This window comes from Alligator sinensis, unplaced genomic scaffold (genome assembly GCF_000455745.1).
Source record: "Alligator sinensis unplaced genomic scaffold, ASM45574v1 scaffold349_1, whole genome shotgun sequence".
NCBI lineage: Eukaryota > Metazoa > Chordata > Crocodylia > Alligatoridae > Alligator > Alligator sinensis.
Window position 1 is genome coordinate 20,025 of NW_005841856.1, and position 14,603 is coordinate 34,627.

Consider the following 14,603-nt stretch of genomic DNA (forward strand, 5'->3'; position numbering starts at 1 on the left):
GGAGTCATTATTGACTCCAAGATGAACATGAGCCGCCAATGCCAGACTGCAGCCAGCAAGGCCAGCCATACCTTGTCATGCATCCAAAGGTGCATCTGAAGTCAGTCCAGAGAGGTGATACACTCCCCTCTGTGCGACTTTGGTCAGGCCGCAGTTGGAGTACTGCGTCCAGTACTGGGCACCGCACTTCAAAATGGATGTGGCCAGCCTGGAGAGGGTTCAGAGGAGGGCCACCCACTTGGTGAGAGGGCAGCAGGACAGGCCCTACGAGGAGAGACTGAAGGACCTGAACCTGTTCAGCCTCAGCAAGAGAAGGCTGAGGGGGGACCTGGTAGCTGCCTACAAACTCATCAGGGGAGATCAACAGCAAATAGGCAGAGCACTATCTTTTCTCCCCAGCACCACCTGGGGTGATGAGGAACAATGGTAATAAGCTGATGGAGAATAGGTTTAGGTTAGAGATCAGAAGGCAATTTTTTAAAGTTAGGGTGGCCAAAATCTGGAACCAACTTCCCAGGGAAGTGGTCCTCGCCCCTACCTTGGGCAAATTCAAGAGGAGGTTGGATGATCACCTGTCTGGGGTCTTGTGAACCCAGCATTCATTCCTCCCTGTGGCAGGGGGTCAGGGTAGATGATCTGTTCATGTTCCTCCTGATCCTAGCTACTATGAAACTATGATGGAGATCCTCCAGGCAAGAAGGGGATTGCTGATTGAACAACTTTTTCAAATGTCTTGGACGGGTTCCCTGCAACCTTTCTACCTCAGAGAGGCTGAACTGCTTCACTTCTCCCTACCTAACATGGTGACAAGACTCAGGGTGCTCTCAGGATGCTTTTGCTCAGCAGAAAGGGAACATGGCAGTGCTCCATATACAGACGTTCCTTCCATTTATTTTTGTAGTTGTTTCCACTGCTTTCATTTTTTATCATACAGCATGTATAAACAGGCTGCCCCTATAAATAACTGCCCCTATTCATGCTAAGTTTGGTGTCACGACTAGAAATTATATGTTTATAATTGGTGCTCTTGAGTCAATGAGCGGTGCCTCTTCAGCTCAAGAATACTCAGTGACACAGATTCCAATTGTGGGAGTGAATGAATTAATGAACAGAGGAAGGCCCTAATGAATGACAAGTGACTGCATTGTTGCGTGTTGTTGTTTGCTGTCACACATTTCAGACTAGTAAACTGTAACAGTCTTTCCAGATTGTGCCTAGCTTTCATGCGGGTGTGCAGCAAGTAGCGGTCTTCCCTGCTACTTGCAGACCTAGCACCAGGCACAACAGCAGTTCCTGCATTAAAGTGAGAGACTGAGTCTTCTGTACTCCTGTGGAGGTGTGGGGTCTTCTTCCTTCCCTATATCAGTTTTTAAAGGGGAGAGTAGCTAAGTTCAGACAGTCAAAAAGCCGGAGGCTGAATGGATTCAATCTTCGCAGGTTAGTTTAAGCTGTGTAGATAAAACCAATATGCAAGTGAACAGACATTCACTTTTGAGTCTGGAAATGCAGCCACATGCCTGCAGTGGTACCAGAAGCCAGGGGTGCTAGAGCACGTCTCTTGGCTGGAGCAGACAACTTGGGCCAAGGCTAGCCCGCCTACCCTGTGGGGATTTGCAGAGGAGGGGCAAAGCATCCTGGGATGCTGGGGGACTGTGAGTTACCTTGAATCTGGAGGGGATCTGGAACAGAGATTCAATACAGCCATTTAACATGTTACGTCTAGTACTATGTCTATCCAGGTTTATCTTAAACTTTTTGAAAGTGGCTTATGTGCACTGAATTTCTGTTGTGTTATAGATTTAAACTGGTTTCCAACCACTTGTACTGGTTTATGTGTAATTTCTGTCCCTGGCCTGACTGAAGAACACCTATACTCTACCACAGATGGATATCTTAAGATAAATATCAAGACCTGGCTGGGTGGACAAATTACCTAGTCTGAACATGACATTCAGGTGAAAACTCTTTCCATTTCAGCAACAGGGTGGCATTTATTGTTGAAATCTTTGGACCTGTGTCACATTCTCATTCTTTCACCCTTGGGTTATTTACTCTTTAATCATTATCTTTTGAGTCCTTATGCAAGGTATTTGAACATAAATGCATCAAACGAACAAATACATGTATATGTGGACAGGGTAACAAAAGTAGTTGCTGTGCTCTGTTACTGAATTGAGAATAATTTGAAACTGGACTGCCTACCATCTGCTTTTTTCTTAATTTTGACTTGTTATCCCTTAATGAAGCACTTTTCTTGTTTTTAATATAGCTAGCTCTACTGAGAGCATACAGCCTTTTTTCTGTGGTTGTGACAAGGTATACTGCATGTTGAGACATGGTTTGCATGTTGATGTGGAGGAAGAAGAAGATGCTGTCAACAGCAGACTTTGTTTAGCTCCTGACTGTGAATGCTACTTTATGTGTTCATTAACCAGTGTTACTGAAAAGTCATTTTCTCTGAAATTGAGCTCAGATGAGACCTGAAAGAAAGGGAGCCAAAGCTGCATTACTTCCCCTCCCACCACCTTGCATCCTTGACCTATGTGAATGCCACTCGAACCCCTGCTGTTTAGAGTGGATAGTAAATGAAATTCTGTGAAGTCCTGCTCTGTGGTGCCTAACCATCAAGGGCAGAGTATATGGGTTGGCTTAAGAGACACGGAGTCATAGAAGGCTAAGAGGACATGTCTCTTTTTGGACTTCATAGCATAGTACAGGGGATTACTTTGACAGAAGCCTTTCTCCTAATGGTACTGCCAGCATTAGCTCTCTCCCAGGACTGGGCAATGCATCTGGAGCTCACAGGGCCATGGCCTAACTCTACCTTAGTTTAGGGTTCCTCCTGTGGGAGGCCCTGGTATTAATGCTAAAGAATGGGGTTTTGAGTTTCCCAAACACCTAGCTATTGTGATCTTGTACTGGTACGAAACAAGAGCTCATGCTTGCAAGAAGAAATGAGCAAACTAAATGGGTGGAGTTTTAGCACGATAGACTCTGACCTTTTTTGGCTCGTTCAGTCCTGAAATCCCGTGTTGCCCTCTATTTGTACCAGCATGACAAAGTACTGTCAGAAGTGCGTTTTATTGAATGGCTGCTGAAAAGGCCAGCAGCGTGCTAATTGCACTGCAGTCTCCTGGGGACGACTGGTTTTGCTGGCCTCTTGGGTCTGTAAGCTAACATGCCAGAGAGTTTCGCCAGGCTGGGGTTTCAAATGCATGCATCTGTCATTTTAAAAAAATGCTACTACAATGGCAACAACTCGCAGTCCCCTGCAGCTACTTACTTGCTTTGTAATTTCAAACAAACTGTGCAATTGGTGCCTTGCTACTGCCTGCCACTGTCAGATGTTCTGCTTTATGTTCTGCTGTAATTTGCTGCCTCTGCATGTATTTTTCTGCTTTCTTTCCTTCTGACCTTTTGAAGGGTCACGAATTTGAAGCACTATATAACTGAAGCACTGTATAATTGATCTTATAAGCACTGTATCTGTTTCTTTATGATGAGCAATTACTTCTGATGAATATTGCCTGGGTTGTATTAAGAAGGACAAAGGAGGTAAAACAGAAAAAGCCGATTTAAAAGCTGAGAAGGCTTTTTCCCTGAGTATTTTATTTTGCATGAGGGATTGCTCTGTTGCATCTCCTATACCATACCCTGAAGTAGCTTTAGTTTCTAAGGAATATACGGAGCCTGTTTCTGTTTTTTACCCTTGTTATTTTGCTTTATATTTCCAGCTAATATTGCTTTGTTTTTTTTTTTCCTGTACAGTTTGATTTTTGTCCTAATGAAGTGGTCTTTTCGCAACCTGAAGAAGTTAAGGGGTTTTAACTTTCCTCTATAACTTATTCATTTCTATCATCAGAAAGTCCCATAGTGTATCGTCAGAGTGAGGTGACTACTACTTTGCACCTGATCTTGTCAGCAGAGCTGACATGGGAGCACTTGTTTAATACCCAGGGCAAAAAAGTGTTTGGAGCCCAACTAAGACTTGTGAGCCAGCTATCGTCTGTCTCGCTGGAGTGATGGGTCCTCTATTTGTACTTTCTTGACCAACCCCTTTCACCCCCCTTGGTTCCTGTCCATAACTCCTGGTATTAAGAATCAGGATTTCTTGGAGCGATGAACATTTAATATAAAAGAGCTAATTAACTGCAAGCACTAGGATGCAAATGTCATTCTCTTGGCTTTAGACACACTTGTCTCAAGCAGCAGACATGGATCTTTGGACTCCTGCCTCTGAGCCAACAATTTCAGATGGAGAGGAAGAGAGAGAACACTATTTGTAATCCCCTGACAAATGCAAAGAAAGTTGTTGTCTCCTCCTGCTGCTTCCCCGTGAGTCGGTGGGATAATTCACATTTCCATGATACTTACAGAAATCTTGCCAATGGCACTGAGCACTGCAAACAGTTTGTCAGTTCTGGCATTTTTTCTGTGGAGAATCCCTGGAGCAGCTTTTTGTTCTCTTAGTCCAAAGGACTATTTTGCTCACATTTGTAGCATCTGAAATTAAAGCTGCTTTTTCAAGGATACTCGATTGCTCTTCAGACAATTAAATGAAGTGACCAGACTTTCCAATTGCTCAATGCCCAGTGGCTCTGACTCTTCTCAGATGGACAGTGGGAACTTCTGTACGTGCAGTTAGTTTGCATTGACTTGGATGCCTGACCAACAAAGAGATCAACTGTCTCAACTTTCTTTGAAGCCAGCTAATGAAGTTTGTTGGGGGAAAGGACTTGCTGTAACCTTTTGTAGTCTTGGGAAATTTGTGGAAACATGCTGTCCCCCGCTGTGTGGAGCGGTGGAGTGGCAGAGAAGGGGATTGCTGAGCTCATAGTAAGAGAACTGAAGTTGCTGTTGCCCTTCTTCGTGCTGCCTTTCACCAGCAGCTTTTTTTCTCCTCCCTTCTGTGCAGCAGAATGGTTGATATCAGAGGGATATTGTTTCTTTTGTTCATTTATTAACAATAATTGCTAGTTCTGGTGAACTGCTGCTACGATGACTGGAAAAGGCCAGAAATGGAGGCTTTGCAAATCTGCCAAGATACCTTTATCCTGCCCTCTCTCTTTTTTTTCCTACTGCCATGCTTCTCTGGAAATACAGGAATCATCAGGACACTCAGCCAAAACGACCCAAATCCACCCAAATCATTCTGGTCATGGCTTAAAGTGGATCTAAACTCAGGGTTTTCAGAAGCCTTTATGAACCCTGATTCACTGTATTTTTAAAAAAAAAATTGCTCTCAGTGACATTTTCCTTCCTGTTCTCTACTCTGCTGTGTATAGTATTTCCTAGGCCCATGCAGTGCTTCGCCTCTCAGTTGCATGCAAGAAGCTTCAAGGGCCTTCCTGCTTTATGTTTGCCAGTGCAAAGTAACGAAGAAAAACAGGCATCATATTGGCACTGTAATTGTGCAAAGCTGTGCCCCAGGCCCCACACCACGTGATCCCAGGAACTATCTTAGTTTGTGATCCACTGAAAAGAGCAGTGAAAGCACCAGGCTGGAATTGTGCAGGTTTTGCTCTTAGCTCCCAGTTCAAGAAAGCTCTGAAGCCCGTTTCATTTTCAGCACGTACTTCATGTCATTGGAAAAGAAGCCCCTGCGTGGGTGCTCTGTGAATGGTGCTGAAACTGCTTGTCTGTTTTTCCCCATGTACAATACAGAAACCCACTAGTACCCTCCCACCTGAGAGAGATAATTAGTCTAACTTAATTTATGTTTCTGCAACCTTTTGAGAATGTCTGCACTGAAAATGAAAAATTATTCTATTTATTATTACAATATTAGCTCATATTCTCCCCTGAATTCATTGTATTAGAGTTGAAAGAAAAGATATGAGCGGGGAAAAAAGTTTCTGACTAGCAGGACTATATGTCTTTATTTAGGGTTTAGACAATAGTTTTCTATAATCTTCATTGACTTGACCTGTGTTTACTCCCTCCTTAAACCTCAATTGTTCTGGAGAAAAAAATAATCCTTCCTAAGAAATGCCCTAAGATCTCTTAAAATGTAACAATAATATTCTGAGGGGCAAGGATTTCTTAAGGTGATATTGGACCAACTGTGTAGTTGGGTTGAAGTTAGACAAGTTTTCAAATGAAAGACATTCTTCATCACAACTACATAGTGAGTCCAATAAAAGAGATCACCCAAAGAAATACTTGCCTTTCATATAATTTCTGGACAATCACAGCTACAACATCATTCTTATGCTACCGTAATAATACTATTTAATATTTCTCACAATCACAGTGAGTTATTAATATCCTATAATAGCCTCTCTACTGGATAACATAGCTAAGTATTGTTAGCTATGCATGGCAGATAAATTTAGGAAGGGAGGTCCTAGTTCACAGAAGGGGTCATTAGACTCCTTCTACGGGGCACAGACAATATCCTGACACGTGCGCGCACAGATCATCCAAAACGAGGAAGCCTGATATGACTGGCAACACCTAACCCCCAAACAACACTAATGGAGTCAGAGAACAACAGCAACACTGGTGACTCCGTAAGACCTACAAAGATGTATAGCAGAGCTAAAAATGCTGTTTTAATTACCAGTGCCCTGAGGGCTGGTTCAATGATCTCCACTGACAACATTTTTCCTTTAAAAGGTTGAAGCATGTGAACAGCCTTTTAAAATAGATGTAGCAAAACTGACCAATAATCAACCTTGGCAAGAAAGGGTATTGAACAACACTGCACATCAACAAATGAAGGTCTGAGAGTATGCTGAATCAGCTCAATGAAAGTAGCTTCTTCCAGGCTCTCAAGTTAGCCCCTGAAAGTATAAACAATAATTTCCAAGAAAGAACGGGATACTGTTGTTATGAGCCAGGATCATGCCGGATGGAATATGTGACATGTAGAAGATTTAGAATCAAACCAATCCAGCCAGAACCTCTGGGACATATTCTTGTAGTAGTAAATGACTGGAAACAGTAATTTTCACAATAGACTAATTCTTCTAATATAACATCGCTAAAGGAAAACACATGAATAAATTCCAATTCAGAAGATCAAGTGTGATATATCATTTTTATGTTGTGTTCAGGACAAGCAGAGAGAATAAACAACATTCATATAAGTGTCACTGAATCATAGAAAATGAGGGTTGTAAGGGACCCCAAGAGGTCATCTAGTCCAACCCCTGTTCAAAGCAGGAAAATTGCAACTAGATCTCCCAGCCAGGGCTTTGTCAAGCCGGGCCTTAAAAACCTCCAAGGATGGAGAGTCCACCACTTCTCTAGGTAACCCATTCCAATGCTTCACCACTCTCCTAGTGAGAGAGTTTTTACTAATATCCAACCTAAACCTCTTTTACTGCAACTTGAGACCGTTGCTCCTTGCTCTGTCATCTGCCACCACTGAGAACAGTCCAGCTCCATCCTCTTTGGATCCACCCATCAGGTAGTTAAAGGCTGCTATCAAATCCCCTCTTCAAGTCTTTTCTTCTCCAGACTAAATAAACCCAGTTCCCTCAGCCTCTCATCATTAGTCATGTGTCCCAGCCCCCAAACCATTTTCATTGCCCTCCACTGGACTCTTTTCAACTTGTCCACATCTTTTTTATAGTGGGGGGCCCAAAACTGGACACAGTACTCCAGATGTGGCTTCACCAGTGCTGAATAAAGTGGAATAGTTACTTCCCTTGATCTGCTGGCAATGCTCCTACCAATGCAGCCCAGGATGCCATTAGCCTTCTTGGCACACTGTCGACTCATATCCAGCTTATTGTCCACTGTAACCCTCAGGTCTTTTTCTGCAGAGCTGCTGCTTAACCAGTAAGTCCCCAGGCTGTACCAGTGCACGGGATTCTTCCATCCTAAGTGCAGGACTTTGCATTTGTCATGTGTTGAACCTCACGAGATTTCTTTTGGTCCAATCCTCCAACTTGTCCAGGTCACTCTGAATCCTAGCTCTACCCTCCAGTGTAACTATTACATGCTCCAGCTTGATGTCATCTGCAGACTTGCTGAGGGTGCACCTCCATCTTCCAGATCATTAATGAATGTTGAATAAAACCAGCCTGAGAATCGATCCCTGAGGCACTCCACTAGATACTGGCTGCCAGCTAGACACTGAGTCATTTATTACTACCTGTTGATCCAGACAATCCAGCCAGCTTTCAATCTGTTTTATAGTCCATTCATCCAACCCATACTTCCTCAACTTACTTGCAAGAATGCTGTGGGGGATGGTGTTGAACGCCTTGCTGAAGTCAAATTTCCTTCTGTCCACTGCTTTCCCCACATCCATAGAACCAGTTATTTCATCATAGAAAGCAGTCAGGTTGGTCAAGCATGACTCGGCCTTGGTGAATCACTGCTGACTGTTCCTAATTAGTAGCACAGGATGAATTTCTGAAATCATATGGTACAGTTTTTCCAAACTGTCATTAAATGGACAATTTAAGGGTCAGCAGGCCTCTATTGGCCTATGAAATCATAAGCATTATCTGCCAAATTTCCCAAAAAATTGAGAGGCAGATCTGAATTTTGTACTCTGAAACTTTCTCCTCATTAGGCAACCTCATATCCCCAAATGTAAAGCAATACTGTTCAGTCCCTTCACAACAATGGCCCTTCATATACTAATGCCTATCTCTTGTACAGAACTTTTCATCCCCCAAAGAACTGCAAGTTCTGATATGGTTTTGGTGGCAGAGCTATGTCTACACCAGAAACCTAGACTGCGCTTAGTTAAGGTGGTGGCAGCCCTATAGTATAGATTAAGTATTTATTCCAGACAGTCTATGACAATTTGTGGAGGGCAATCTAGTGGATTATCCATGAAGACCCAAGCCTTTAGTCTTCATCTGTAGAACTGGAAACAGAATTTGGCCTGTCACTAACACACACTTTTTCCTGAGCTTATGGCAGCTCCCAGACCGGTATTAACAGTCTTCTTCTTGAATTCAGTGCTGAAATAGCAATGAGGGATTGGAAATAGAGTAGGATAATTAAAACCTGGTATATTTATACTTTTTTCTTTAAGGGGTGGCAAGACAATATTGGAAAAACACATGCATTCAAAGTGCTACAGGTCACCACTGTCTTGCTAAGTGTATTTTCAAGGAATTTATGGTTAACCCTTAAGCAAAGATTGTACATCTGATTTCCTTTTATAGCAAAGGACATATTAGTTTATTTTCTCACCTGGAACAAATGTTTGCGTTGCTTTTTCTGAGCAGTTTCTTTTACGTACATGAAGCACAAATACTTTTGTTAAGTCTTAGAAGAGGTTCTTCTGATGCAAGAGAAAATTGCCATCAACTCCAATATTTTTAATAAGTGAGAGATGTGTAAGAATCCAGTTGTTGTTGTAGGGAATTGGGTTGATTGATATAGGAAGGTGTAACAGGTTAGGTGCCTGAGGACCATTGTGATGCATCCGTGCTAGGCTCTCTCTCTGCCCTCTCTCAATGTCTCATCTTGTTTTCCTGCCTGCCATGCCTTGATAGAAACTTAATGAAAGGGTGGCTGCCCACAGAGACTGACACCTATGGTGCCCTCTCTTCTCCAGTGGCCGACTCTCTTGACCTTGCTTGCCTTAAGGGCATTAAGCTGCTCCATAGTCACGCTCATGCCTTGCAGATGTCACACATCCAATGGGACACTTGCTCCCAAAGCAGCTAGGCCAGCTCAGGTCTTTACTCCCTTGTTGGGGCTTCAGTCTTCTCAGCTTCTGCCCCTGCACTCTAGCTGGTCCCTTAGCCAAGGTCTATTGTTCTGACCCTGGCTTCAGCCCTTATTTCACCCCCCAGGACCTTTATCTCTGCCCTAGTCGGGGTGCAGGCTCCCTGGTCCCATTTGCCTCTCATAGGCTCTCAAGTCTCTGTCCTCCTTGGGCCCCATGGCCCCAAGCTCTGCCCCTCTCTGGGCTATCTCAGCCCTTCTCAGGCTCTGGGCCCCTTGACCCCCCACTTTAGAGCAGTACTGGGCTCCTTGGCTCCTGTCTGCACCTTGAATCTGGCAGGGCTCAAGGCAATCGTGTGCCCCACAGACACCAATGGGATCTCCAAGCCACCCCTTTTCTAGTCCCATCCAAACCACCGGTTAAACCCAAGCATAAACTTAAGCTTTCTGGCAGTAACACAAACACCCAGCCCATCGGCTGACTATCTCACTTCTTCTGAATCATGAATCGGGTCCCTCTGGTTGCATTTCCAAAGCTCCCTGTCAGGCAGTCATCTCACAGCAAGGCTTCCTTACCCTGCTGCTTCCCAGGTCTAACTTCCTGCTCTGGCTTATATACTACTAAAGCCCTGCCCCTTCCTGGTCATGTGCCTCCACCGTTGGCTGACTTGACCAAAGGGCTGTTCCTGAACCCCTGCTCTGCTGGTTGCCTGTGCATGTGTCTGTGCTACAAAAACCGTGTCCTTAAAGTGGCCACACCACCATCCAGTAACAGTGCAAGGGTTTCCTGTTACAGAAGGATAGAGAAATATATTCATACTAGAAATGTACTTTAAATAACTGGTAGTGTAAGCATGGTGTGGTTGCCATGATGGTCCAGAAATGGTTTAACTCTACTACACAGTTGGTCCACTAAAAGAGGTGACCTAAAAAATGTTATTTAAATATTTTACATTTCATCCCACTAGACCATATTCATGGTAGTTGTGCAGCATTAAACTTAAACCATTTCTTTAATGCTAGAAATTAGGCCACTGTCAAATATGTTAAAGAAGCACCTTCATTACATCTCTGAAAGTAGAGAAAACTGCTATATTCTGGACAGTAACAGTACACTTGAGCTGCAGGGATGTCTGACCCTGCAAGATGAAAAAAATCCCTATTTTGTCTTGATGGCTTTAAATTAAGCACTTCTCTCCTGTACAACAATGGGCAGGGCTTCAACCACAGGCTGGAGAGGCTGAACATATCAGGATGAGCCATGCAATAAATGTGCGCACACGCACACAACCCCTCAGGCCTGCACCTAGCTACTGTCACCCTGCAGTATACAGCATCAAGAGACCACAGTATTTGCATTCAGTACCCAGACCTGTATTGTATTGCTGTTGTTAATTATTTCTATTAACATAGTGCCTAGGATCCATTCTTAGAACAATGGGGCCCTGAACCTTGCAGGCTCACAAACACGAAAAGGATGCATGCTAAGAATCTGTGGTTTGACTTCCTTCCCTAACCTGAGATTAATTATGGACTTCCTGCCATAAAAAGTCTTGCTAAGGATAGGTTTTGGTACTTAGTGGCTGCATCTAATACAGTAAATACAAGTACTATCTTGCAGTAGCATTCTTTAGTATGCAGCAATGCACATGTAGACGCTGATGTGGCTGGCTGGGGCACAAGGATGCTTCAGTGCAGGGCTGCCTGCCGGCTGGCCCTGCACTGGAGCATCCTCATGCCCCAGCCAGCCCCTCTGCAGCATGCTGAGCTGGGTCAGAGTAGCCCTGGGGTGGCAGGCTGATCTCTGGGGCCCCCTGCAAGCCGGGGCTGCTCCAACTCGGCTCAATGTGTTGCCTTACAGGGCGCACATGAAGATGCGGCACTCAGGAGCAACAAACTCTGGCACGATATACACTGGAGTTTATTCATTCACATTAATTTCATGTGACAACATCCTAAACAATTGCATCCTCCAGGTTTGGAACTGTGCTGGGTGTGCGACAACAGTCTCACCTGGCTTGCATTCGTGCAGTCCTCTGCTGGATAGGACACACTGATTTAGCCAAGATGAACTCATTTAGGGCCTCAGTGTTTCCTCAGCTGAGAAAGCCATGCATCTCTTCAGTGGTGACCCACTGGAGCACCCTTACATGCCAATACTTTCCCTATTTGTGGAACTGTGTGGGCTGCCACAGTCTCCCTGGGTGACCTGTGTGTCATTCGTGCAGCGAACCCATTGAAATCTTGGCTCATCCTGCCTCCATAGAAATTAAAGAAAGATTGGGGATATGGCATTTACTTACACATCCTATACAAAGGCTAGCAGCTGGTACTTAATAATGTAAAAGAGTTGAGGGGCCATTCTAAATAGTACGGTCAAATTCTCTTAGCTGGGTCACAACGGTGTAATTCCGCCAGTTTTCAAGGGTGTCACACCACAGTAAAAGTGGTAAGAGTGGAGAATTTGGCCCCATGTCTGTTTTTCTCTCTCGTCCCCTTTTCTGTTGCTGCATCTACAGAGAAAAACTGTCAGCCATGTCTTCTCCCTTCTTCAGTTTCCTTTCCAGCTTCTAAAACAGAGCACTGCAGAGATAGGAGCAAGATGCGATACTACTCGGATGTTAGGCAGTTGTGATTTAAAACACCTTTATCTATGTTTTTTCATGGTAGGCATCAGCCAGTTAAACATCAAAAGTGAAACTGATCCAATAAACTAAAATAAACTAAAAACTCAATTAGTACAAGTGAAAAGTGAAAAGCTTTCTGAACTTCAACCCCTGAATCTTAGACACTCTGCCCATTCTATATTTAAGCCAAAGTCCCATTAGCTTTAGAAAGTCCCATTTAAGTAAGGAAGTTGGTTGTAATTCTGCAAGGTGCTGCTGAGTGACCACCTGTGCCAGTAATGTAAGTGTAAATGCAATCCTCATCCTCTGGCAGGTCCGTCTTTGGCTTCACTTTCCTGAGATTGATGAATTTGTGTGTGGTCTCATTATCACACCAGTCTTTTCTTCCTCCCAGACTTGGGTAGGATCTTCCCAAAGCACAAAGTTAGAATTTGTACAAAGACTTGGGGTATAATATGGCCCTGGTGTCTCGGTCAAAAATATGTGTTGCTTTTCTGCGCTAGCTGCTTGTGACAGGGAAGGCAGTTGCCAGAGGAGCTGGTTTGGGCATTCATGTTTTTTTTTTTCCTACCTAACTCCTCCCCAGCTTTCTTTCCGTTGGTCTAAATAATCATGCCCAAATCCTCGTGCCTGGGAACTAGAAACCGGTTACCAAGGGCCACTGATTGCTGGGAGCATGAAGAGTATCATCTCCAGCAATCCATGAAGTTAACAGCAAACTGAATAAAGAGTAAAATAGGAGTCTCAAGTGAATGAGAATCTCAAGTGAACTAGCTTGCAAGTACTATCTTGCAGGTAGCTACGCAGATAATAACTAGTAGCTCATTTATGTTTGTTTTAGTCCTCTTCCCTAACTTTAGCAGGAGCAAAAGAAATGAAACTCTTTTTCCCTTTTGGATTAGAGCACCTCATCTCTATTTGCAATATCAATGGTAATCCAACCCCTGCCCCTTCGTTACTATGAGAACAGTTTGGGCACTGACTGGAGCAGATGACACTAAGACACAAGTGTTAACTAAAGCTGGAGGCAGCTGTAGCCCAGGTGCTCGGTGCACACCAGACTCTAGGCCTTTGACGAGAGACTTCCCACTTCCTGCGAATAACACTGCTTTGGCAAATGAAGCCTTGGCTCATTAGCAAGTACTGTATGGTATTTTGTCTTGCTTATCTCAGGATAATCAGGAAGCTAACCCACAGCGTGTCCTTCCTGAGAGCATGGAGGAATGTAGGCAGTGATTGTAAACCCCATCTGACTTGAGAGCTGGTTATTTCTCCACTTTTTAATAGCAGAGTTTAGCTTCTCATTAAGGTCAGTGGAGGGGGACTTCTTTTCCCATGATGGATGAATGGTATCTCTGACAGGCAGGTGTCCAAGGTGCTCCTAAGTGGCTTCGAGCAGCTGGCTCCAAGCAGACCCTTGAGAGTAGGGTCTGGATTTCCAAAGAAGCCTAAGGAAGCTGGGTGACATCTGATAAGAAAGCCCAGGTTAAATTCATTACAGTTCAGATAGTGTGTTTATATTTTATCTTGGAGAAGGGAGTAGGCCTGTGCAAAGTAGCTAGCATTCGCTTTGGATACGGCCGATTTGGAGGACAGTGATTCGATTTGGTGATTTGAATCACTGTTCCGAATTGATTTGGCCGAATCTTATTCTGAGATTCAGCTGCTGCCGAATCTCCGAATCAGCCAGGCCAGGTCGTCCCACACCTGCTGTCCCAGCCTGGCAATGGCTGCCTTGCCTGCCCCAGCTCCTGACATTTGGGGAAAAAAAAAATCCCTGGCTCAGCGAGTGCTGCTGGGTGGGGGGCGATCCCTACTGCCCCCCACCATACCATGCTGTGTGGGGGGCTCTGCATGAGCCCCCTGACCCTGCTTGCTCCCCCAGCCCCGCCACGGGTGCCCCACCTGCCCCAGCTCCAGCCCTTTAAGAAAAAAAAACCTGAAAAACCTCCAGACTTACCACTCCTGCTGACGGTGGGGCAACCCCCACTGCCCCCTGCCACGTGGGGGGCTCTGCATGAGCCCCTGAAGCCCCAAGGCTGCTGAAGGAGCCATGAGTCCTGGGACTTCTCTTGTTTTTTTTTTTTTTTCTTAAAGGGCCGGAGCTGGCCCAGGCAGAGCACCCATGGGGGTCTGGGGGAGCAAGAGGGGGTGTGTGGGGGGGCTCGTGTAGAGCCCCTCCATGAATTGTGGGGCAGTGGTGATCACCTCCCCACACCTGGCAGCACCTGGTGAGCACTGGGGCTTTTCTTTAAAGTACCGAGTTGGGGTGGGCGAGGCAGCCATGTAGGAGCTGGGGAGTGGGTGGGGTCAGGGGGGCTGGGGGAGGGGTCA

The 14,603-nt window shown here is 44.8% G+C and overlaps 1 long non-coding RNA gene across 5 annotated transcripts in view; it reads right to left on the bottom strand.

Moving 5' to 3' along the window:
• LOC112551739 overlaps positions 1-14,603 on the bottom strand; it is a 67,070-nt gene that overhangs the window by 18,144 nt on the left and 34,323 nt on the right. Inside the window, exon 4 of one of the 5 annotated variants that reach the window (XR_003096049.1) lies at positions 8,231-8,927. The exons of 2 other annotated variants lie outside the window; for them this stretch is intronic. This is a non-coding gene — a long non-coding RNA (uncharacterized LOC112551739). Of the gene's footprint in view, positions 1-8,230; positions 8,928-14,603 lie in introns of those variants that run through there. 2 more of the 5 variants (XR_003096052.1, XR_003096051.1) reach the window with 2 other exon arrangements.